We start from the raw sequence: 24,559 nt of genomic DNA, 5'->3' as shown, positions 1-24,559 counted from the left end.
GTGCAGCACCTAAAAATGAGGTGTCAACCTGGTGAAGCTATAACACAGGATTACTTGTGTGTCAAACAGCAGAAGCAGAAAGTGATCGATAGAGCCAAGCAATCTCACAACCAATGGAATAGATCTAAGCTCTGCAGTCCTGCCGCATCCAGTTGTGAATGGTGATGGACAATTAAACAATTCACTGGAGGAGGAGGCTCCTCAAATATCCCCATCCTCAATGATGGAGGAGCCCAGCACATCAGTGCAAAAGATAAGCTGAAGCATTTGCTACAACCTTCTACCAGAAGTGCCGAATGGATGATCCAACTCGGCCTCATCTAGAGGTGCCCAGCATCACAGATGCCAGTCTCCAGCCAATTCGATTCACTCCACGTGATATCAAGAAACAACTGAAGGCACTGGACACTGCAAAGGCAATGGGCCTTGACAACATTCCGGCAATAGTACTAAAGACTTGTGCCCCAGAACTTGCTGTACTCCTAGCCAAGCTGTTCCAATACAGCTACAATACTGGCATCTACCTGGCTATGTGGAAAATTGCCCAGGTGTGTCCTGTAGACAGAAAGCAAGATAAATCCAACCCAGCCAATTACCACCCCATCAGTCTACTCTTGATCATCAGTAAAGTAATGGAAGGGGTCATCAACAGTGCTATCAAGCGGCACATACTTAGCAATAACCTGTTCACTGATGCCCAGTTTGGGTTCTGCCAGGGCCACTCAGCTCCTGACCTCATTACAGCCTTGGTTCAAATATGGACAAAAGAGCTGAAGTCCAGAGGTGAGGTGAGAGTAACTGCCATTGACATCAAGGCAGCATTTGACCGAGTGTGGCATCAAGGAGCCCAAGCAAAACTGGAGTCAACGTCAATCAGAGTGAAAACTCTCTGCTGGTTCAAGTCATACCTAGCACAAAGGAAGATGGTTGTGGTTGTTGGAGGTCAGTCATCTCAGCTCCAGGACATCACTGCAGGAGTTCCTCAGGGTAGTGTCCTCAGTCAAACCATCTTCAGCTGCTTCATCAATGACCTTCCTTCCATCACAAGGTCAGAAGTGGGGATGTTCACTGATGATTGCACAATGTTCAGCAGCATTCGCAACTCCTCAGATACTGAAGCAGTCCATGTCCAAATGCAGCAAGACCTGGACAATTATACAGGCTTGGGCGGACAAGTGGCAAGTAACATTCGCACCACACAATGACCATCTCCAACAAGAGAGAATCGAACCATTGTCCCTTGACGTTCAATGACATTCCCATCACTGAATCCCCCGCTATCAACATCCTGGGAGTTACCATTGACCAGAAACTGAACTAGATTAGCCATACAAATACTGTGGCTACAAGAGCAAGTCAGAGGCTAGGAATCCTGTGACGAGTAACTCACCTCCTAACTCCCCAGAGCCTGTCCACCATCTACAAGGCACAAGTCAGGAGTGTGATGGAATACCCGCCACTTGCCTGGATGAGTGCAGCTCCAACAACGTTCAAGAAGCTTGACACTGTCCAGGACAAAACAGCCTGCTTGATTGGCACCACATCCACAAACATTCACTCCCTCCACCACCGACACACAGTAGCAGCAGTGTGTACCACCTACAAGATGCACTGCAAGAATTCACCAACGTTCCTTCGACAGCACTTTCCAAACCCATGACCGAAGGACAAGGGCAGACCACATTTAGAATATTGTGAGCAATTTTGGGCCCCGTATCTCAGGAAGGATGTGCTGGCCCTGGAGAGGGTCCAGAGGAGGTTCACGAGAATGATCCCAGGAATGAAAGGCTTAACATATGAGGAACGTTTGAGGACTCTGGGTCTATACTCGATGGAGTTTAGAAGGATGAGGGGGGATCTGATTGAAACTTACAGAATACTGAAAGGCCTGGATAGAGTGGACGTGGGGAAGATGTTTCCATTAGTAGGTGAGACGAGGACACAGCCTCAGAGTAAAGGGAAGACCTTTTAGAACAGAGATGAGGAGAAACTTCTTTAGCCAGAGAGTGGTGAATCTATGGAATTCATTGCCACAGAAGGCTGTGGAGGCCAGGTCATTGTGTGTATTTAAGACTGAGATAGATAGGTTCTTGATTGGTAAGGGGATCAAAGGTTACGGGGAGAAGGCGGGAGAATGGGGTTGAGAAACTTATCAGCCATGATTGAATGGTGGAGCAGACTCGATGGGCCGAAGGGCCTAATTTCTACTCCTATGTCTTATGGTCTTATGGCAGCAGACAGATGGGAACGCCACCACCTGGAGGTTTCCCCCCAAGTAACTCACCATCCTGACTTGGAAATATATCGCCCTTCCTTCACTGTTGCTGGGTTAAAATCCTAGAACTCCCTTCCTCACAGGATTGTGTTGTACCTACACCACATGGACTGCAGCAGCTCAAGAAGGTTACTCACCGCCACCTTCTCAAGGGCAACTAGGGATGGGCAATAAATGCTGGCCCAGCCAGCGAAGCCCACATCCCATGAATGATAATTTAAAAAATTAGATCACTTCTCAACTGTCTATACTCAAGGGAATGCAAACAAAGTTTATGTAACATATCATTATAACTTAACAGTTGAAGCATGAATATCATTCTGGTGAAACTGCTCTGTACCACTTCTGAGGTCAACCTATGCTTCCAGAGGTGCAGTGCCCAAAGGGTAATCAGCCTGCAAGGATAACTCTCTATCTTCTTTTCTTCACAAATGCTATTTGATCTTCTGAATATTTCAAGCATTTTCTGTCAATGTTTATTTAGTTCTGTTCATTTTATGTTCAATCCGCCTGCTCAATGTTTTATTATACACCAGCTCAATGTTTTATTATCTGAACCACTTCTTGATATTCTTGCTGCTAATGAAGATAATTTGTGGTATATTCCCATAAATTGGAATGCAGTGACACGTGCTCTGTTCAATCTCTGGGTATCACGACCTTGATAATGGGCACATAAAGGCTCAAACTGGTCTGTAAGGAAATTAGGTCCAGTTATGCTGAACTCAGGGAAAATATCTGAAAATCATAACAGGCACAGAATTTAGTGAGGCTGATATTTGCCTGGTCTGACATCAATAAACACTTATGAAAGACTGAGCCTGGATTTTGTGTAGGAAGGAGGAAGATATTCTATGAAAAGATTTTGGAAAAGATCCAGGTTCTGTTGAGTGCTTTGAGGACTCAGATGTTTGTTGGGTAGGTGTGGTGCAAATATTTTGTTGGACTAGTTCTCACTTGCATATACACCAGCTTTGCAACAATTGTTCAAAACAAAAAAATAATGATTGGGCAGCAAAAGCTTAATTAAAATCACAAAGTTCCTATATGAGCAGAATGTCTGCTGTATGAGTCAAACTTGACAGTGATGCCTACAATCGCTGAATGATTAAATTTAAATGCAGCTAAAGAATTTGTTGACTTACTTGGATAAAGTGTAAAAAATAATTAGAGTGGTATTTCCTGGAGCATGTTGAGAAATAATCCTGTCACGAGGCTTTGTCAGTACAATGTCCAATCCTTTCCCAACGATGATCTTAAATAGTTTCAACAGGTTCAACCGACTGATTGGCATATCCTTGTTTCATGGCAGATCTGTTTCTTAATTCCACATCTGTCTTGGCTTCCGTAAGATTTGTCTTGAATCCATTAGATGTAGCCTAGATTATCTTTACCCAAATTTGCTAGGTATCCCAGCATGATTTTTCAACTTGTCAAGACATCCATGATAAGATCTAGTAGGTTATCATTCCACACCAATAGCCCCACTGTAGGCATCACTGTCAAGTTTGATTCATACAGCAGACATTCTGCTCAGATAGGAAATTTGTGATTTTAATTAAGCTTTTGCTGCCTAATCATTATTTTTTTGTTTTGAACAATTGTTGCAAAGCTGGTGTATATACAATTGAAAACCAGTCCAACAAAATATTTGCACCACACCTACCCAACAAAACATCTGAGTTCCCCAAAGCACTCAACAGAACCTGGATCTTTTCCAAAATCTTTTCATAGAATAACTTCCTTCTCGCTACCCAAATCAACATAATCTCTGAGAGAAGATGAATATTTTTATGAAATATTCCATTCCAACGAAGATGGTTGTGGTTATTGAAGGTCGATCATCTCAGCATCAGGACGTCACCACAGGAGTCAGTTGTCAGGGTAGTGTCCTAGGCACAACCATCTTCAGCTGCTTTATCAGTGACCTACCCCTCAGCATAAGGTCAGAAGTGGGGATGTTCACTGATGAATGCACAGTGCTCAGAACCATTAGTGAATCCTCAGATACTGAAGCAGTCTGTGTCCACATGCAACAGGCTTGGGCTGATAAGTGGCAGGTATTAAACAATAATTGTTACTGGGCAGTTCTTGAGCACAGGGATTATGTTTTGTGAATGAGTCAGTTTGCTAACTCCGTAGCTGTTGTTTGTTCTTTTGTATCTGCTATTAATAAAATATACTTGTTATACAACACATTCTTGGTTTCCTTCAAATCTCTTACATTCTGTAACTCCATCTTCCACAGTTTTGCCCACTTACCTTATCTTTGTCACTTTCTGCTCCTATCTACACTAACTGCCACCTAAAATAGTGTCATCAGTAAACTTGGATATAAGGCTCTATAATATTTCATCTAAGTTATTTATAAAACTATTGAAAAGCTGAGGCCCTGGGACAGATCCTGGGAGACACCACTCTTCATATCCTTTAATCACAGTACATTCCCATTACCTCTAGTCTGTCTCTTAACACCTAGCCAATTTCCTATCCAATTGAACAGGATGCCTCCAATTCCATGTGCTCTCCCCTTTTCTCAGTCTCTTAATTGAATCTTGTCAAATGACTTGTGGAAATCTATTTAAATAACCTCAAAAAATAAGTAATGCCAATGCCACCATCTCAAATTAAGAGAGAAACTCTTAAAAATCCAGTCAGTTGGACCGTGCCGTACCACCTGCCCTTGTGGAAAACTTTGGCCGGAAAACACCTTTGGCCACAAGTCCATCAAGCAATGGTCTGCATATAACATCCTCAAGGTTGTGTGGGAAAAGGAGATGGATTCTGGTTCCCAGAGCAAACTGTCAAAGTCATTTGGCATAATGCTTCATTGCCAGAACTTTCAAACAAGCACCAAGATGTAGCTTGGCTGGTTGTGAGAAAAGTCTCCCTGTCAGATCATTCAAGCACACTGAGTCTAAGCGCCGCATACTCTGCTGCGGTAGAGGAGAGACTGTTGTGCAGTTCCTTCTGAAATCTGCCTTTGCAAAGAAAGTCTGGAAAGAGATATAGCGGTTTTTGTTGAGGTTCATCCCGAGAAATGCAAGACTCTGTGCTCTGTTGCCTGGGTTGCACACCAAAATAAATGTCTGCTGCTGGAGGACCATTGACTTGGTGAAAGATACTCTTTGGGTTGCCTGAAACTTATTGGTCTTCCAGCGTGAAGAGCCTTCCATGGCCTAGTGTTGCATATTGGCACATTCCAAGGTCCAGGAATATGTGCTGAGGAATGCATTAAATCTTCGGGCAACCTCCTCAATGGGGAAAGGCTGTTGTCTAAGTTCCTCCCGCCATGGTATACTGAGAGACTGGAATCAGTTTAAAACCCCTCAGGCTATATGCACCTGAGAGTGTTTGGCATGTAATGTAAACATATATTATAAAAATGACCTGTAATTGCAAGTGTAGGGAGACACCACAGAGGGCTTCATACTGTACTGAAAGAAATTGAACTGTATTGCACTTTTTGCAATGTCAAATTTGAACTATTATGTAATGCACTCTTCCAAATGTTATGAATAAAGTACATTTTTGGAAAAAAAAAGACAAATTCCTAAAAATCAATTATTTTGAATAACAGTCATGTGTTGCTATTTTTCCCAAACGTAAACCAATTTAGATTGACAGTTGGTTTACCCCCACCCTCAACTTCTCTCCCCCCAACCCCCCCGCCACCGCCACCTTAAACCAGCTTCATTTCATCCCTCTCCTAACATTACTCAGTTCTGTTGAAGGGTCATGAGGACTTGAAACGTCAACTCTTTTCTTCTCCGCCGATGCTGCCAGACCTGCTGAGTTTTTCCAGGCAATTCTGTTTTTGAGTTGGTTTATAAACCTCATTTATGCCTATTTCATACTTAACAGGTCAGAGCTCTTTCTAAAAAATATCTGAAAATGTTTTACAAAAGTGATGATGCGGTGAGGGACCATTTACATTTAAAGAGAAATCCGAACACCTCATTTTAATCAATAGAACTATGCCACAAGATTTCACTTTTTTTAACAAAACGCAAACTTTATAGTATACTTAGCAAATTAAACAACGCAAATATGAGTAAATTAACACTTTAACATATGTTATGCACTCAGGTTTACTTCTTACTTTCCCCAAGAATTCTATTATAAGACACATCAACCTTAAAGTTATTTACTTCTGGAGGGACCACTCATAAGTATGCCACAGTCCTCTGGAGAATTCTATGCAGCTCCAGCTATTTCCAGAGTTAAAACATCAGCTCAAAATGAATGTATGCAGTGAATACTAAGTGTATTATAATTGTAATGAAGCACCTCAGAGTGCAACATGATGTACGTTGATAACTTCAATGCCTTTGTCTGATTGTCTGCATTGACCATATTGAAATGATTGTAATATTCATTGATTGTATTGATGCACCTTTTGATACATATGTAAAAGTTGAACCTAATTGTACTTTTGTGATGGTGAGTTTGGAATGTTCTTCCAGATATTTTATGAATTAAGTATATTTTTCAAAAAAGGGAAAAAAAACATTAATTTACCCTGTCACCGAGGGGCTGGGAATTGTTTAGAGCCCCTCGGGCTGTGCAGCTCACAATGAATGTATGCATTGAATACTAGTTGTACTATAATTGTATTGAAGCACCTCAGAGTGCAACATGATGTATGTTGATAACTCCAATACCATTGTCTGATTGTCTGTAAGGACTATATTGAAATGATTATAATATTCATTGATTGTATTGATGTACCTCGTGATCCATGTGTAAAAGTTGAATCTGATTGTACTTTTTGTGATAGTGATTTAGAAATGTTTTGTAATGTTCTTCCAGATATTTTATGAATAAAGTATATTTTTCAAAAAAAAAACATTCATTTACCCCGTCTTGACTAGGGATATCTCAGTCCCTGGTTCTGGTTTTTTAAAAAAATATTTCCAAGCTAACTTGGCTGATTCATTTATTTTGCGATAAGACACTGAGGCCCACTGTAGATTCTCCCACTAGCTTCAAACTTGGCAATGTTCCAGATTCTCTTTCCTCCTCACAATATTCAAACTGAAATGAAGCCTCATCCACATTCCAGATGGTCAATGAAGTTAGGTTTTTGCTCTGCCTCTGGTGCAAGTCAATTTGACTATTGTTTACTTTGGCTATCTTCTCTCAGTGAGCTGCAAACCACACAAGGTCCAAATTGCAACTACCTTTTCCAGCAAACACCTAGAGAAGTTGAAACCAGAGAACTTCCCTGAGCTCCAACCAACTCCATAATGAAGTAGCCTGCTTGGGGCTGTCCTCAAAGCAAACTTAATTATCCCTCATTTACAATTTCTTCTTTGGTCTGAGAAAGCAAGTGGGATTTACAACATTTCGGGCTTCACTAAATGCTTTTAAACTAATTTAGCTCTACCTCCTGAAACAAAAATCTCTCTCTGGACTGCACTTCTTGCAAGCATTACAGACATTACATCTCCAGTTCTTCAGCTGAGTAAGCCCACCTGCTGTTTATAGCTCTCCTCCTTCTCCTTTAGGTAACCTGTCCTAAAATGGCATTGGAAACCATGGACTTTGATTGGATTGGTCCATGATTATGCTTGGCAAAATACTGCAAGTGGTTTGCCATTCCCTTCTACAATATGGCTGACCAGGGAACTCTCCTGTTCTTACTGCCTACTATCAGGTGTTAACTTACTTATATTTGCTTTGTTTAATTTGTTATAAATAATGTTAGGAACTAGAGATAGTTTAACTAAGTTATATGTGTATTTGTGTGTGTTAGGAATAAGCTATATATTTCAGTTTAATTTGTATTTCTATATTTGTGTGTTAAGAAAGAGGGGAACTTGAGTTTTGGTTTCACTTTAAAAGATACAGCATTCTAATGAGGTTTTATGACTTTTGAAGGGAAAATAAACTCAAGGTAGAAAAAAGCTGTGCTGTTGGGGTCCAGAGAGAGGGACCCACAGAAAGTAGTTTCAGTTCAGTTGAAAGGAGTTACCAGGAGAAGCAGCATAGGAGAGGGACAGATAGCAAGTCCCAAGCTAAAGAAGGAGCCAAAACCAGGGAGTGGAGCAGGAGAAAGGTCCCAAGAAGACCTTCTGGTTAAAGGGAAAGAATAGGAATCTGGAAATGTCCTGTTAAGTGAAGTTAAGAGTGAGAAGCAGAGGAAGGCTCCAAGCTTGGAGAGAGAAAGCTGCAGGATGCAGACTTGAAGCAAAAATAGGCTTGTGAGAAACCAAATTCAAGGAGATAGCCAAAGGTTGGTGACTCCTTACTATCGGCATGTGAAGCAGTGGTGTTCTGTTGGCATGACTGAGTATCTGAGACAGAGTGCATGGAAGAAAGCTGGAATGCACGTGGCAATCCAAGGGAGAGCAGCTTAGGAAGGAGAGTTCAAAACCTTGGAGCTGGACCCTTGTGGAAGGCATCTGAGAGAAAGCATTATTCGGGAGAAGATTCCAAAACGGGTTCTTTGAGAGTGGAGATTGGAAACCTTCATGTGAAAGACTGAGTTCAGTGAGACTGGTTGGCTCACAGTGTGACAAACGTCTGGGGGGAGTTGATGAGGGATCCATAACATCTGTCTGGGGTGGCATCTGTCACTTGGTTTCAGAATGTGATGTGGTTGACTACAGGTTGCCTATTGGTTTATATGGACTGTGTACTCACTGTGAACTTGAGAGATAGCTTTTGTAGCTTGTGTTAGCCTTATGAATCTGCATATATCTGTAAAGGTATAGTTGTGGGTGAAGGAGTATTGTAATGTAGTTAATCGTTTCTTGTTTAATAATGTTTTATTCTTTTGTTAAAAGTTCATCAGCTGACTCCTGTGACTCTGTTCAGTAGCTGCCCTCTACATTTCTAAACAAAAAATAAAAGTTAGGACCTATCAAGCCAGGTTCCACATAGAATCTAGCTCATCCAGTAGTGACATCAGCTGGGATCATAACGATAAAATAAAGTTTGTGTTCTGTGAGAAAAACATAGCCGATAATGAATTTGTTTGGTTACATTATGAACACCCTTTCCGTGACCATTAAATCCTGAAGTGGACTTGAACCCAAAGTTTCTGGTCCAGAGGTAAGAATACTATCCACTGCACCACAAGACTTCCTTTATAAACTCCAGCTTTTCTATTCTGATTTTATTAGAGAAACATGGATCACCTTTTGAAGTATCATTTCTTTGTGTTCTGGCAACCTCTAAAGCTCAGCATTTTAATTACCATACCTTCCTACCCGTTAACCTCTTCAGGCAACATGGCCCCAATCTTTTAAGTGTAATAGGCTCCAAACTGTTTTAATTGCATTTATTCCATTTTCTACAGTTAAACTTCAATCCCTAAATTAAAAATTATACATGAAAATATATGAAGTGGATACTCACAACACAAAGAACTTTTAAAAATCTTGTTATCGCTGCACATGTTAAGTAAGGATCTGCTCTCCCACCATAGTGTTAGAGGCAAGGTACTAGCATGGATAGAAGATTGGCTGTCTGGCAGGAGGCAGAGAGTGGGGATAAGGGGGTCATTCTCAGGATGGCGGCCGGTGACTAGTGGAGTTCCGCAAGGGTCAGTGTTGGGACCACAACTTTTCACTTTATACATTAATGATCCACATGAAGGAACTGAGGGCATCATGGCTAAGTTTGCTGATGATACAAAGATAGGTGGAGGGACAGGTAGTATTGAGGAGGCGGGGAGGCTGTAGAAGGATTTAGACAGGTTAGGAGAATGGGCAAAGAAGTGGCAGATGGAATACAACTTTGGTAGGAAGAACAGAGGCATAGACTATTTTCTAAATGGGGAGAGAATTCAGAAATCTGGAGTGCAAAGGGAGTTGGGAGTCCTAGTTCAGGATTCTCTTAGGGTTAACTTGCAGGTTGAGTCAGTAGTTAGGAAGGCAAATGCAATGTTGGCATTTATTTCGAGAGGACTAGAATATAAAAGCAGGGATGTGCTGCTGAGGCTTTATAAGGCTCTGGTCAGACCACATTTAGAATATTGTGAGCAATTTTCGGCCCCATATCTCAGGAAGGATGTGGTGGCCCTGGAGAGGGTCCAGAGGAGGTTCACGAGAATGATCCCAGAAATGAAAGGCTTAACATATGAGGAACGTTTGAGGACTCTGGGTCTATACTCGATGGAGTTTAGAAGGATGAGGGGGGATCTGATTGAAACTTACAGAATACTGAAAGGCCTGGATAGAGTGGACGTGGGGAAGATGTTTCCATTAGTAGGAGAGACTAGGACCCGAGGGCACAGCCTCAGAGTAAAGGGAAGACCTTTTAGAACAGAGATGAGGAGAAACTTCTTTAGCCAGAGAGTGGTGAATCTATGGAATTCATTGCCACAGAAGGCTGTGGAGGTCAGGTCATTGAGTGTATTTAGGACCGAGATAGATAGGTTCTTGACTGGTAAGGGGATCAAAGGTTACGGGGAGAAGGCGGGAGAATGGGATTGAGAAACTTATCAGCCATGATTGAATGGCAGAGCAGACTCGATGGGCCGAAGGGCCTAATTTCTGCTCCTATGTCTTATGGTCTTATATAGAACCATAAAGTAGAATCATAGAATCAGCGAAGGTTCAATGGATTAATTCCTGGGATGGCAAGACTGTCGTATGAGGAGAGATTGGGTCAACTAGGCCTGTATTCACTGGAGTTGAGAAGAGTGAAAGGGGACAACGTTTCTTAGTGGACACATTTGACTTTATTTAGAAGGCAGCAGCAGCAACTACACGTGTGCATCAAACTCTATAACTAAAGAAGAACTCTCTCTAGAGATTCACTGTGCTAACACATTGGTCATGTGCTAGGGGATAGCTTAGGGGTATTGTTGTTGGTAATCTAGAAACCTAGGGTAATACTCTGGGGTCCCAGATTCAGCAGATGTTGGAATTTGAATTCAATAAAAATCTGGAATTAAAAGTCTACTGATGACTATGAAACCATTGTCAATTGTCATAAAAAACCCATCTACCACCTACATGTAACTCCAGACCCCAGCAATGTGGTTGACTCTTAAATGCTCTCTGAAATGGCCTAGCAAGCCACTCAGTTGTATCAAACCACTCCAAAGCCTCAAAAAAGGAATGACACTGGATGGACCAACAGGCATCGACCTCGGCACCAGAAACGACAATGGCAAACTCAGTCCTGTTGACCCTGCAAAGTGCTCCTTTCTGGGGGGTAGTGCCAAAATTGGGAGAGCTGTCTCACAGACATAGTCACCCTCAGAGAATCATATCTTACAGATAATGTCCCAGACATCACCATCCTACCCCACGGGCAGGGCAGGCCCAGCAGAGGTGGCGGTATAGTGGAGGGAGTTTCTCTGGGAGTCCTCGACACCCACTCTGGACCCCATGAAGTCTCATGGAATCAGGTTCAACATGGATAAGGAAACTTCTTGCTGATTACCACGTACCACCCTCCCTTGGCTGATGAATCAGTGCTTCCCCCATGTTGAACACCACTTGGAGGTAGCAATGAGAGTGGCAAGGGTGCAGAATGTCTAACACCCTGGCTCGGTAGCACCACTCCCGACGAGCTGGCCGAGACCTAAAAGGCATAGCTGCTAGACTAGGTCTGCGGCAGGTGGTGAGAGAACCAACAAGAGGGAAAAACATACTTGACCTCATCCTCACCAACCTGCCTGCTGCAGATGCATTTGTCCATGACAGTATTGGTAGGAATGACCACCGCACAGTCATTGTGGAGACGAAGTCCTGCCTTCACATTGAGGATGCCTTCCATCGTGTTCTGTGGCACCAGCACCGTGCTAAATGGGATAGATTTCGAACAGATCTAGCAACTCAAGACTGGGCATCCATGAGACGCTGTGGGCATATCCCTCACTCTACCATTACCATAAAGTCAGGGGGTCAACCCTAGTTCAATGAAGAGTGCAGGAGGGCATGCCAGGACCAGAATCAGGCATACCTAAAAATGAGATTTAGTCAAAAAGGGAAGCATTCGTAAGGGCTAGAAGGCTGGGTACAGATGAAGCCCGTGGAGAATACAAAGAAAGTAGGAAGAAACTTAAGCAAGGAGTCAGGAGGGCTAAAAGGGGTCATGAAAAGTCACTGGCAACCAGGATTATGGAAAATCCCAAGGCCTTTTGTACATATGTAAAGGGCAAAAGGGTAGCCAGGGAAAGGATGGCCCACTCAGGGACAGAGGTGGGAATCTGTGTGTGGAGCCAGAAGAAATGGGGGAGATACTGAATGAATACTTCTCATCAGTATTCACCAAAGAGAAGGACTTAGCGGTCGATTTGTCTAGGGAAGAGTGTGTAGATAGCCTGGATCATGTTGAGGTCAAAAAAGAGGTGTTAGGCGTCTTGAAGAATATTAAGGTGGATAAGTTCCCAGGGCCAGATGGGATCTACCCCAGAGTACTGAGGGAGGCAAGGGAGGAGATTGCTGGGGCCTTGACAGAGATCTTTGTATCCTCACTGGCTATGGGTGAGGTCCCAGAGGACTGGAGAATGGCCAATGTTGTTCCATTGTTTAAGAAGGGTAGCAGGGATAATCCAGGAAATTACAGGCTGGTGAGCCTTACGTCAGTGGTAGGGAAATTATTGGAGAAGATTCTTCGTGACAGGATTTACTACCATTTGGAAGCAAATGGGCGTGTTAGTGAGAGGCAGCATGGTTTTGTGAAGGGGAGGTCGTGTCTCACTAACTTGATCGAGTTTTTCAAGGAAGTGACAAAGATGATCGACGATGGAAGGGCAGTGGATGTTATATACATGGATTTCAGTAAGGCCTTTGACAAGGTCCCTCATGGCAGACTGGTACAGAAAGTAAAGTCGCACGGGATCAGAGGTGAGCTGGCAGGATGGATACAGAATTGGCTTGGTCATAGAAGACAGAGGGTAGCAGTGGAAGGGTGCTTTTCTGAACGGAGAGCTGTGACTAGTGGAGTTCTGCAGGGATCAGTGCTGGGACCTTTGCTGTTTGTGGTATACATAAATGATTTGGAGGAAAATGTAACTGGGCTAATTAATAAGTTTGCAGACGACACCAAGGTTGGAGGAGTTGCAGATAGTGAAGAGGATTGTCAAAGGATACAACGGGATATAGATCGGTTGGAGACATGGGCGGAGAAATGGCAGATGGAGTTTAATTCGGACAAATGCGAGGTAATATATTTTGGAAGGTCTAATACAGGCAGGAATTACACGGTAAATGGCAGAACCTTTAAGTGCATCGACGGGCAGAGGGATCTGAGTGTACAGGTCCACAGGTCACTGAAAATGGCAACGCAGGTGGATAAGGTAGTCAGGAAGGCATAAGGCATGCTTGCCTTCATTGGCAGGAGTATTGAGTATAAAAGCTGGGAAGTCATGCTGCAGCTGTATAGAACCTTGGTTAGGCCATACTTGGAATATTGCATGCAATTCTGGTCACCACATTACCAGAAGGATATGGAGGCGTTGGAGAGGGTACAGAGGAGGTTTACCAGGATGCTGCCTGGTCTGGAGGTTATTAGCTATGAGGAGAGGTTGGAGAAACTTGGATTGTTCTCACTAGAGCGACGGAGATTGAAGGGCGACTTGATAGAAGTTTACAAAATTATGAGTGGCATGTACAGAGTAGATAGTCAGAAGCTTTTTCCCAGGGTGGAAGAGTCAATTACTAGGGGACATAGATTTAAGGTGAGAGGAGAAAACTATAAAGGTGATGTGCGGGGCAAGTTTTTTACGCAGAGGGTAGTGAGTGTCTGGAATTTGCTGCCAGAGGAGGTGGTGGAAGCAGGTACGATAGTGGTGTTTAAGAGGCAGCTTGACAAATACATGAATAGGATGGGAATAGAGGGATACGGACCCCGGAAGTGCAAAATGTTTTAGTTGACGGGCAATATGATCGGCGCAGGCTTGGAGGTCTGAATGGCCTGTTCCTGTGCTGTACTTTTCTTTGTTCTTTGTTCTTTGAGATGGCAACCTGGTGAAGCTATAACACAGGGCTATTTGCTGCTTATGCTGTTTGGCATGCAAGTAATAGACAGAGCTAAGCGATCTTATAACCAATGGATCAAATCTAAGTTCTGCAGTCCTGCCACATCCAGTCGTGGATGGTGGTGGACAATTAAATAACTCACTGGAGGAGGTGGCTCCACAAATATCCCCATCCTCAATGATGGGGGAGCCCAGAACATCAGTGCAAAAGATAAGGCTGAAGCATATGCTACAATCTTGAGCCAGGAGTGCTGAGTGGATGATCCATCTCGACCTCCTCCGGAGGTCCCCAGCATCACAGATGCCAGTCTTCAGCCAATTCGATTCCATGTGATATCAAGAAATGGCTGAATGCACTGGATACTGCAAAGGCTATGGGCCCTGACGTTATTCTGTCAATAGTACTGAAGATGTACACCAGAGCTTGCAGCACACCTAGCCAAGCTGTTCCCGTATAGCTGGCATCTACCCAGCTATGCAGAAAATTACCCAGGTACCTCCTGTACACAAAAATTAGGACAAATCCAACCCGGCCAATTACCGCCCATCAATCTACTCTCCATCATCAGTAAAGTAATGGAAGGGGTCATGAACAGTGTTATCAAGTGGTACTTGCTTAGCAATAACCTGCTCACTGACACCAGTGAGTTCCGCCAGAGCCACTCAGCTCCTGACCTCATTACAACCTTGGTTCAAACATGGACAAAAGAGCTGAACTCCCGAGGTGAGGTGAGGTGAGGGTGACTGCTCTTGACATCAAGGCCGCATTTGACTGAGTGTGGCATCAAGGAGCCCTGGCAAAACTGGAGTCAATAGCAATCAGGGGGAAAACTCTCCACTGGTTGGAGTCATACCTGGGACAAAGGAAGTTGGTTGTGGTTGTTGGAGGTCAGTCATCTCAGCTCCAGGACATCACTGCAGGAGTTCCTCAGAGTAGTGTCCTTGGCCCAACCATCTTCAGCTGCTTCATCAATGACCTTCCTTTGATCATAAGGTCAGAAGTGGGCATGCTCATTGATAATTGCACAATGTTCAGCACCATTTGCAACTCCTCAGATACTGAAGCAGTCCATGTCCGAATGCAGCAGGATCTGGACAAATTCCAGGGCTGACAAATGACACACAAATGCCAGGCAATGACCATCTCCAACAAGACAGAATCTAACCATTGTCCCTTGATGTTCAATGGCATTACCATCACTGAATCCCCCACTATCAACATCCTGGGGATTACCATTGACCAGAAACTGAAGTGGACTAGCCACATAAATACTGTGGCTACAAGAGCAGGTCAGAGGCTAGGAGTAACTCACCTCCTGACTCCACAAAGCCTGTCCGCCATCTACAAGGCACAAGTCAGGAGTGTGATGGAATATTCTCCACTTGCCTGGATGAATACAGCTCCCACAACACTCAAGAAGCTGGACACCGTCCTGGACAAAGCAGCCCGCTTGATTGGCACCATATCCACAAACATTCACCCCCTCCACTTCCGACGCACTGTGACAGCAGTGTGTACCATCTACAAGCTGCACTGCAGGAATTAACCAAGCTTCGACAGCACCTTCCAAACCCACGACTATTACCATCCAGAAGGATAAGGGCAGCAGATGGATGGGAACACCACTGCCAGGGGGTGGGTGGGGGGTGGGGGAGGGGTTTGGGGGAGGGTGAGGTTGGGGGAGGGGTTTGGGGGAGGGGGTGGGGAAGGGTTTGAGGGAGGGTGAGGATGGGGGAGGGGTTTGGGGGAGGGTGAGGATGGGGGAGGGGTTTGGGGGAGAGGTTTGGGGGAGGGGGTGGGGAGGGGTTTGGGGGAGGGGTTTGGCAGAGGGGGTGGGGAAGGGTTTGAGGGAGGGTGAGGATGGGGAGGGGTTTGGGGGAGGGTGAGGATGGGGGAGGGGTTTGGGGGAAGGTGGGGGGTGGGGGAGGGGTTTGAGGGACGGTGAGGATGGGGGAGGGGTTTGATGGAGAGTGGGTAAGGGTTGGGGAAGGTGGAGGGTGGGGGAGGGGTTTGGGGGAAGGTGGAGGGTGGGGGAGGGATTTGAGGGACGGTGAGGGTGGGGGAGGGGTTTGATGGAGAGTGGGTAAGGGTTGGGGAAGGTGGAGGGTGGGGGAGGGGTTTGGGGCAGGGTGAGGATGGGGGAGGGGTTTGGGGAAGGTGGAGGGTGGGGGAGGGGTTTGGGGTAGGTGGAGGGTGGGGGAGGGGTTTGGGGAAGGTGGAGGAGGGGTTTGGGTGAGGATGGGGAGGGGTTTGGGGAGGGGGTGGGGAAGGGTTTGAGGGAGGGTGAGGATTGGGAGGGGGTGGGGAGGGGTTTGGGGGAGGGTGAGGATGGGGAGGGGTTTGGGGGAAGGTGGAGGAGGGGTTTGAGGGACGGTGAGGATGGGGAGGGGTTTGATGGAGAGTGGGTAAGGGTTGGGGGAAGGTGGAGGGTAGGGGAGGGGTTTGGGGCAGGGTGAGGATGGGGGAGGGATTTGGGGAAGGTGGAGGGTGGGGGAGGGGTTTGGGGCAGGGTGAGAATGGGGGAGGGGTTTGGGGAAGGTGGAGGGTGGGGGAGGGGTTTGGGGCAGGGTGAGGATGGGGGAGGGATTTGGGGAAGGTGGAGGGTGGGGGGGAGAGGTTTAAGGGAGGGTGGGGGAGGGGTAATAACGGCCATGCTGAGCTGTCAGGTATATTCCCCCTCCCGCGGAGACAACAATGCGCATGCGCTTTTGCCCAATTGCACTTCAGGAGCTGTGGTCTTTGCGACTGCGCACAAGCATCGAGTATGCGGATGGCGATATTTGTAGTTTGCGATTGTTTACCGGCCGAAATTCCAAAAACAACGATCCCACTCAGTCTGAGCCGCCGGCGCGGTAACTTTATTCCCGATTCCGCCTCCCCGCCCCCCCGGCAAGTTGAAGCACCGCGGAGCGTTTTTACGTGACCCATACGTCAAGACGCTAAACGATGACACACACAGTGACGCGTGACGTTTAGCCTCTTGTAGCTGAGCTCCAGCTTGTGCTGTCGGCTCCTGAGTAGCTCGCCGTGATCGTATAGTGGTTAGTACTCTGCGTTGTGGCCGCAGCAACCTCGGTTCGAATCCGAGTCACGGCATTGCGGGATGGCAATGACACGGCATTGGGAGCTTCTCCTTTTTTCCAATTTTAAAATTTCACTCTAACTCTTTTTTAGTTTAGGTTTCAGGAGAATTAATTTGATTTAGGTGGTGAAAGAACCGAAGTGGACACGAGGAAAAATCCTTTTTCACCCAGGGATTGTATGGCTGGGGAAGCAGTTTGATGTCCAGGCCTCAGTGGGGCACAGGACGAATGGATGTGATGCCACCAGCAATGGATCTCTCAGGGCTGAAGCCCAGTGTGTGGGCCATGGTCTGACCTGGATGGTTGTAGCCACAATTTGAGCTGTTCCTCATGCTCCAATTGTGGAGTGAGTGGCCACATCTTCCCTGGCCGGTCTTCAAGTGGTTGAAGGTTGTCCACATTTTCCACGGAAAGTTGGAATCTGGGACTTGACCATGCAGTTTGTGGCTGGCAATGATTGCAGTCAACCAGGAGCTGCGCAATCGAGAGGCGGGGCAACAGGATTTCAGACCAGTGCTTGGTTTTGCTTTGAGATCCTGTGTCAGTGGGAGTGCTTCATTAGCTGTCAGCCCGTGTTGTTCTTTGAGGAGGATGTTATCCCTGCAGACATCAGAAGGTTCAATGTGTGCTAGCACAGGAAGCCACTCGAGCCGTGTTGGTCTCAATATCCCAGGAATAATCCTCATGATTTCCTGCAGGTGGATATCTACCACACTTTTGTGGTGGCTCCTGAGCCAGACTGACCAGCAGTCAGTCGCTGCTGTTAGGTAGACAGGGTGAGTGAAGCAGTGCGTAGTGGCTCTGCTGCTTTGGGCGGTATCTGCTAGCTTCCATATGAGATTCATTCTTGTCTTGTTTGGCTCCAGTGTTCTGGAGGTGTTGCTGGTAGGTCAATTGTTTTAAGACAGCAGTTGGTAAAGCTGAGTTATTTAAAAATCCCAGAGGGAAACTTTAAACAACTGTCATAACCTATACTTTAAGTGGTATGTTTGAGATGCAACTCTAAATTCAAGAATCAGACCACCAGTCCTCGAGAGGTTTTATATTAAACTAAATGAAACATTTTATTAATTTATACAAGTTAAAATATATATGCACATGGCTACAAATTACTACTATCATAACATTTAACAAATTCCCAAACTGATCTCCATTAAGGCAACAGCAGCCCATAGGCTTAACCAGACACTAGGCAAAGCATTTTCATCTTACAAATTCAAAACAAGGTTCCTCTCACTTTAGTTCCTGTGGAGACAGGTGTAGGCTTACAGCTGCTTTGAACTTACATTGCCTCTGCCCTGCACGCACAAAACTGCTGAAGTTATACCTAGCACAGCTCAATGAATGTCAATTCTCATTGTATCACCACCCTCTTTGAACCCACAACTTCTAACAATAAAACCCCTTTCATGGTACCAATTTTATTAGTGATATAAACATATTGCTTGGTCTCTGCTAGCTAGGTGCCAGATTTCACTCACCTTGAATGCTCTATTCAAAAAATGCAGTTACATCTCAAAATTAGTACACATCAAAGCACCCAGACTAGCTGGCTTTAATCCAATTAAGACACACCCACAGACTAAACCTCTATTTTAAAAGAAAAATATTTTCCAATAATATTATATACATTAATAGCTTCATGACATCCCCCTCCCAACATAAAATAAACCGTCGTAATTCTAAAAGATGGCTTCATTTTAATAACCCATCTCACACTATCTCCCATACTGATTACACTATTACATTACTAGATGCATGTGTTAACATAACAATATATATACACAAGTCCTTGGTATCAACAGAAATTACTCCAGTTCAGTGTCTAGGTTTTTTAAAAAATGTCCCATCTTCCTTTAAGCTTCAAACTCTTGATACCGCATCTGCGAACAGATTTTCTCTTCCAGCAATATGTATAATCCATAGATTAAATGGTTGTAATAATAGACTCCATCTGAAAAGCCTTGCACTTGTGTCTTGAAATTTGTCCAAAAACTTCAAAGGATTATGATCTGTATAAACAATTGTTTCTGATGAATGGTTTGCAACATAAATTTCAAAATGCTGCAATGCTAACACCAAACTCAAAGTCTCTTCTTTGATATTTGAATATCTTCTCTGTTTTACATTCAGCTTCCGTGAAAAATACCCTATCAGTTTTTCAATTCCAGTGTCATATTCTTGTAACAGTGCAGCCCCAATACTTATATCACTTGCATCAATGGCCAACTTGAATTGCTTGGCATAATTGAATACTGCCAAAACTGGTGTCATAGTTAATACAGTTTTCAAACTGTCAAATGACTTCTGACACTCCTGTGTCCATTGAAACTTCTTGTTCTTTTTTAATAGTTCAGTCAGTGGAGCAACCACTTGGCTAAAATTTCGTACAAATTTCCAGTAAAACCCACTCATGCCCAGAAATCTAAAAACTTCTCATTTTGTTGTAGGCACTGGGAAATCCATGATAACCTTGTCTTTCACATCTCCCAGAGCCACCTTACCATGTCCAATGGTATGGCCTAGATATGTAGCTAACATTTTTGCAAGTTCACCTTTAGTCAAGTTCTTCACCAAATTAGCCTCTTGTATTGAGTAAATAATTCTTCCAGATGCTGTAAATGCTCCTCCCACGTCTGACTGAAAACGATTAGATCATCAATATAAATGGCACAATTGCTTAGACCTGCAATTACTTTGTTTGTCAGTCTTTGAAATGTCGCAGGTGCATTCTTCATACCAAATGGCATGACTTTAAACTAATATAGCCCACTTGACGATACAAAAGCTGATATCTCCTTTGCTCTCTCCGACAACTGTACATGCCAATATCCTTTCAATCTTTGTGATAAATTTCGATTGTCCCACTTTCTCAATGCAATCCCCCAACCGTGGTATGGGATATGAATCCACTTTTGTCACTGCATTCACCTTTCAGCAGTCCACACACAGTATTTGTGTTCCATCTGGTTTAGGTACCAGTACAATAGGTGAATTCCAATTACTGCAACTAGGCTCAACGATATCATTTTGAAGCATGAAATAAACTCACCCACCTAGCCACCTCACCCACCTAGCTATCTCACCCTGGTCACCCACCTGCCCACCTCACCCTCCTCACCCACCTACCCACTTACCCACCTCATTCACCTACCCACTCACCCTCCTCACCCACTGCACCCACCTACCCATTTCACCATCCTCACCCACCTCCCCACCTCACCTACCTATCCACAACCACCTACCCACCTCACCCATCTCACCCACCTACCCACCTCACCCACCTCACCCACCAACCCACCTACCTAACTACCGACCTCAGCCACCTACCCATTCATCCACTCACCTATTCACTAACGTTCAGACTGGACCCTTAAACTTACCGTATGGCAGCTGGTGCTGTAAAGGACGGGGTGTCTTCCCCAAGAACTCCCCTCTGTTGGAGTTCCCTATGAGGCACTGCTCATTTCCCAGACAGCTGGGATCGGAAGATCTTGGAAGAAATGCGCAGGGGAATCTTCAAGTGCAGCGGCAATCTGACCATCATTGCTGCTGCTCAGAAGATCCGGGCCATTATCTGGTCATTGTCACATTGATATTTGTGACAGTTTGCTGGGGGTAAGTTAACTGCCACATTGCCTACGTTCCAACTAAAGTACTTAATGTGGGACATAGGAACATGGGGAGTAGAAGCAGGAGCAGGAGTAGGCCATTCGGCCCCTCAAACCTGCACTGCCTTTCCACTAGACCATAGCTGATCTTCTACCCCAATGCAATTTTCCTGCAACATCCCGTTTTTCAGCCAGCAGAGGCGCGATGGACAGAGTGGCCTCCTTCTGTGCAGTAAATTTTTCTACATTTTCTAAATATCTGAAATGGAAGAATGTGCAGAGATATGGTGAGAGGGTGGGGGAGTGGTTGTACGTGAATTGCTCCTTAGGAGGGCTAGCACGAATGGCCTTCTTCTGTGCTGTAACGAATCCATGCTTCTGTCCCAGACACACTGGTTTTTGACAGGCTCTTGTAATTCTCTAACTGTAATACCACAACAAACCAACAGAGATCTCCAGACGGAATTACCAGTGTTTTACCATACAGCTGGACGCTGCTGCTCTTTATTTTCCTTAAATATCTTTGAAATGAGGGAAATCGATAGAATAATGTGCCTGTTGGTCTCAGTAACTTTCACAACTAGATTAGATCTAGAAATTCAGCATAACGATTATCACAATGAGCAGATCAATTACTGGAGAGTGAATGCTAATATATGCAAATTATCTGCATGCTGGGTAATGGCAAACCTCAGAATCTATAGCTTTTTCAAACAATTATAGCTTTTAGAAAGGTGAAAAGTAGATCAAATGTTTTAAGATTCCATTTTAGACTGGAGACAAGAATGGGCCAGAAATGGGTTTCTGATCAGGCTCTTTTAAAGGTGGTTTGCTGAGAATGGAGAGCGCAATGGCGACAAATTTTGGTTAAGACTATACTTTTAGGAATCATTTCTATAGTTTTTCACTCGAGAAATGTGTTCTAAAAAGGTCGGTCTCACTAACCACGAGGAGGAGTTATAGCATTTCCTTCTGAGCGTGAAGCGGGTTAGAAGTATTGCTTTTTGCAAAAGCTTTTAACCATTGATGATCGTTCTCTTTCCTTATTGCGAGGGAAGCGGAGGAAGGAAATGCATTCTGAGTGGTTAGCTTTATATGTTTAAAAAATAGAAAGAATTTTTGGTTAGAATTATAAAACACGGCAGCATAGAAAACAGGCCATTCGGCCCTTCTAGCTTGTGCCGAAATGTTATTCCACTAGTCCCATTGACCTGCACCTAGTCCATAACCCTCCAGACCTCGCCCATCCATGTATCTAATTTATTCTTAAAATTTAAGAGTGAGCCCGCATTTACCACGTCAGATGGTAGCTCGTTCCACACTCTCACCATTCTCTGTGTGAAGAAGTTCCCCCTAATGTTCCCTATGTTATTTACATAGGCTGGTCTATGAAGCAGAACGTTTAATATTACATAGTTAATATTACATAGTTAGGTGCAAGAAGCAACTTAAAGTTGAAACAAATTGGAGAGCCAAAAGTTGTTTGTAACAGTAATTAAAATTTGGAGGAATGAGGTTTCACATCTGTTAAAGTTAATTTTCAGTGCCAGAGGCGAGGCAGTGGTATCATGGTTTTGGTCACTTGACTAGTAATCCAGAGATGTGGAGGTAGTGCTCTGGGAACCCAGATTTGAATCTAACCACAGCAGATGGTGAAATTTGAATTCAGTAAGAGTCTAATGAATTTGGAACCATTGCTGGTTATCAGAAAAACCCATTTAGGTCACTAATGCCCCTTAAAGAAGGAAATCTGCCTATATGTGACTCCAGATCCACAGCAGTGTGGCTGACTCTGAAATGGCCTAGCAAGACACTCAGTTTCCCAAGAGCAATTAGGGATGGGCAATAAATGCTGGCCTGGCAAGTGATGCCCACGTCCTGTGAATGAATTTAAAAAAAGTAAAAGTGAAATACTGTGGATGCTGGAAATCTGAAATAAAAACAGAAAATGCTGGAAAAACTCAGCAGGTCTGGCAACATTAACAGATCAGAGCCCTGAAGGAGGGGCACGCGTGCTTGAAACATTGACTCTGTTTCTCTCCCCACAGATGCTGCCAGACCTGCTGAGTTTTTCCAGCATTTTCTGTTTTTATTTTATATATATATGCATATAAATAAAGGTTGTTTGGCATTAATTAATACTTATCATACCATTAACAATTTATGTAGAATGGAATAGATAAGCCCTAACTTCTTCTGGTCAGAATATGTCAGGTAGCAATAACATTTTGACTAAAGAAAAGGCCTTTCGATGTTTTTGAATGCCGAGTCTCTGAGAGATACCATTCTTGAGCAGCATTTCGAGGAGCAGGACGTCTTGGACAGCAACATCCTGATTTAGGCATCTAACTGCATTCTTGTGGTCGCTGGAAGTTGCTGTCCAATATACAAAATAATTAGCACTATTAATTTCACCATTGTTTCTATCTAGTGTTATGATGTGTGCCAGGTGGACCAAATGCACGAGGGAAACTTGGTTGCACTATCACAACAGTTTTGCAATTTGTATTTATTATGAGATGCGTGCACTGAATTCAGAGGTAATAAGTCCACCTTTAGAGATTTTAAAAAATTAAATTAAAATATTTATTAACAAAATAAAAGATGTCAAGCACACACATAAGACTACAATTACTACTATAATAACTCCTAAAATTCCCAATTAACCTGACCCCAGTTACAATCCCTTTAAGGCAATGGTCCAAAATAGATTTTAGATTTAAAACAGACTCAGCAAGTTTACACAATACCCTGGACAGTGGAATTCCAAAAGGCTTTATCTAGCTTCAGTTCCGTTAGACAGCAGACTTAGGCACAAATGCTGGAGGCTTCATGAAGGCTTTTCACACATCCATGTTAGACCTTGCATGGCCTTCTCCAGACACATGGCCTTTCATTTTCTTTTATATATGTTTCACCCTTTTAATATGTAAATTCTATTGTTCCATACGTCTTTGAAACTGTATCTCCTTCATAACAATAAAACTTTCATGTTGTCACTACATATTGTCAGTAACCTTTGGGAAAAATAAACACATTGCTTAGCCTCGCTTATCTGGTAAACAGACTAAGATCTCTTTGAAATCCAAACATCCCTTCATTTATCTAAAAATGCAAATCCCCTTCACACCTTACATGCTAAGCCAGCATCCATGTTTACTCATTAGCATGTAAAGTGCCTATCTTATTTTGATGATTTGAACCTGCAGTCTGCTTGACTACAAATGTAATTAAATCACGCACAGACAGACCCAACCTACTTCACAATAAACCAGGAAAACATTATGAAAATTATTATACTTTCATGACACGAGTGTGCAAAGGGCTTTTGACCTCAGCCAACCTGACACTGCCATCTGTTGCCTCTCCCCCACTGCCATGCTCTCTCTCTGTTTTTAACTCATCAGTAAGCATCATTTCTTGGCCTTTTGGTGAAGCATCATTTAATTTTGAATGATGAGTCTTGATGTTTTGTTAGTTAGGTGGATCTCAATGCTTATTTTGGCCTAAAACCCTTGTGACATGCAATCTTCACTGTGGCCCAACGACAATGGCAGGTGAAGAGTGGAGAAGAACATCTAAACATCAAGCCAGTGGTGCAGAGCGCTGTGAGGTGCTGGTAAAGAACGTGGGAAAAAGAAGTAC

At 44.0% G+C, this 24,559-nt stretch overlaps 2 non-coding genes across 2 annotated transcripts; both read left to right on the top strand.

Moving 5' to 3' along the window:
• Positions 1-17,244: 17,244 nt before the first annotated feature.
• Positions 17,245-17,316, top strand: trnah-gug (transfer RNA histidin (anticodon GUG)). The gene has a single exon. It is a non-coding gene; the product is annotated as a tRNA-His (tRNA).
• A 4,467-nt stretch (positions 17,317-21,783) lies between these two features.
• LOC144670157 (small nucleolar RNA U3) lies at positions 21,784-22,000 on the top strand. The gene has a single exon (XR_013573829.1). It is a non-coding gene; the product is annotated as a small nucleolar RNA U3 (small nucleolar RNA).
• The last annotated feature ends 2,559 nt before the right edge of the window (positions 22,001-24,559 follow it).

This window comes from Cetorhinus maximus, chromosome 30, assembly GCF_964194155.1.
Source record: "Cetorhinus maximus chromosome 30, sCetMax3.hap1.1, whole genome shotgun sequence".
In the NCBI taxonomy this organism is placed as follows: Eukaryota; Metazoa; Chordata; class Chondrichthyes; order Lamniformes; family Cetorhinidae; genus Cetorhinus; species Cetorhinus maximus.
The sequence above is the reverse complement of the archived record's forward strand: the minus strand, read 5'-3'. Positions and strand labels throughout refer to the sequence as shown.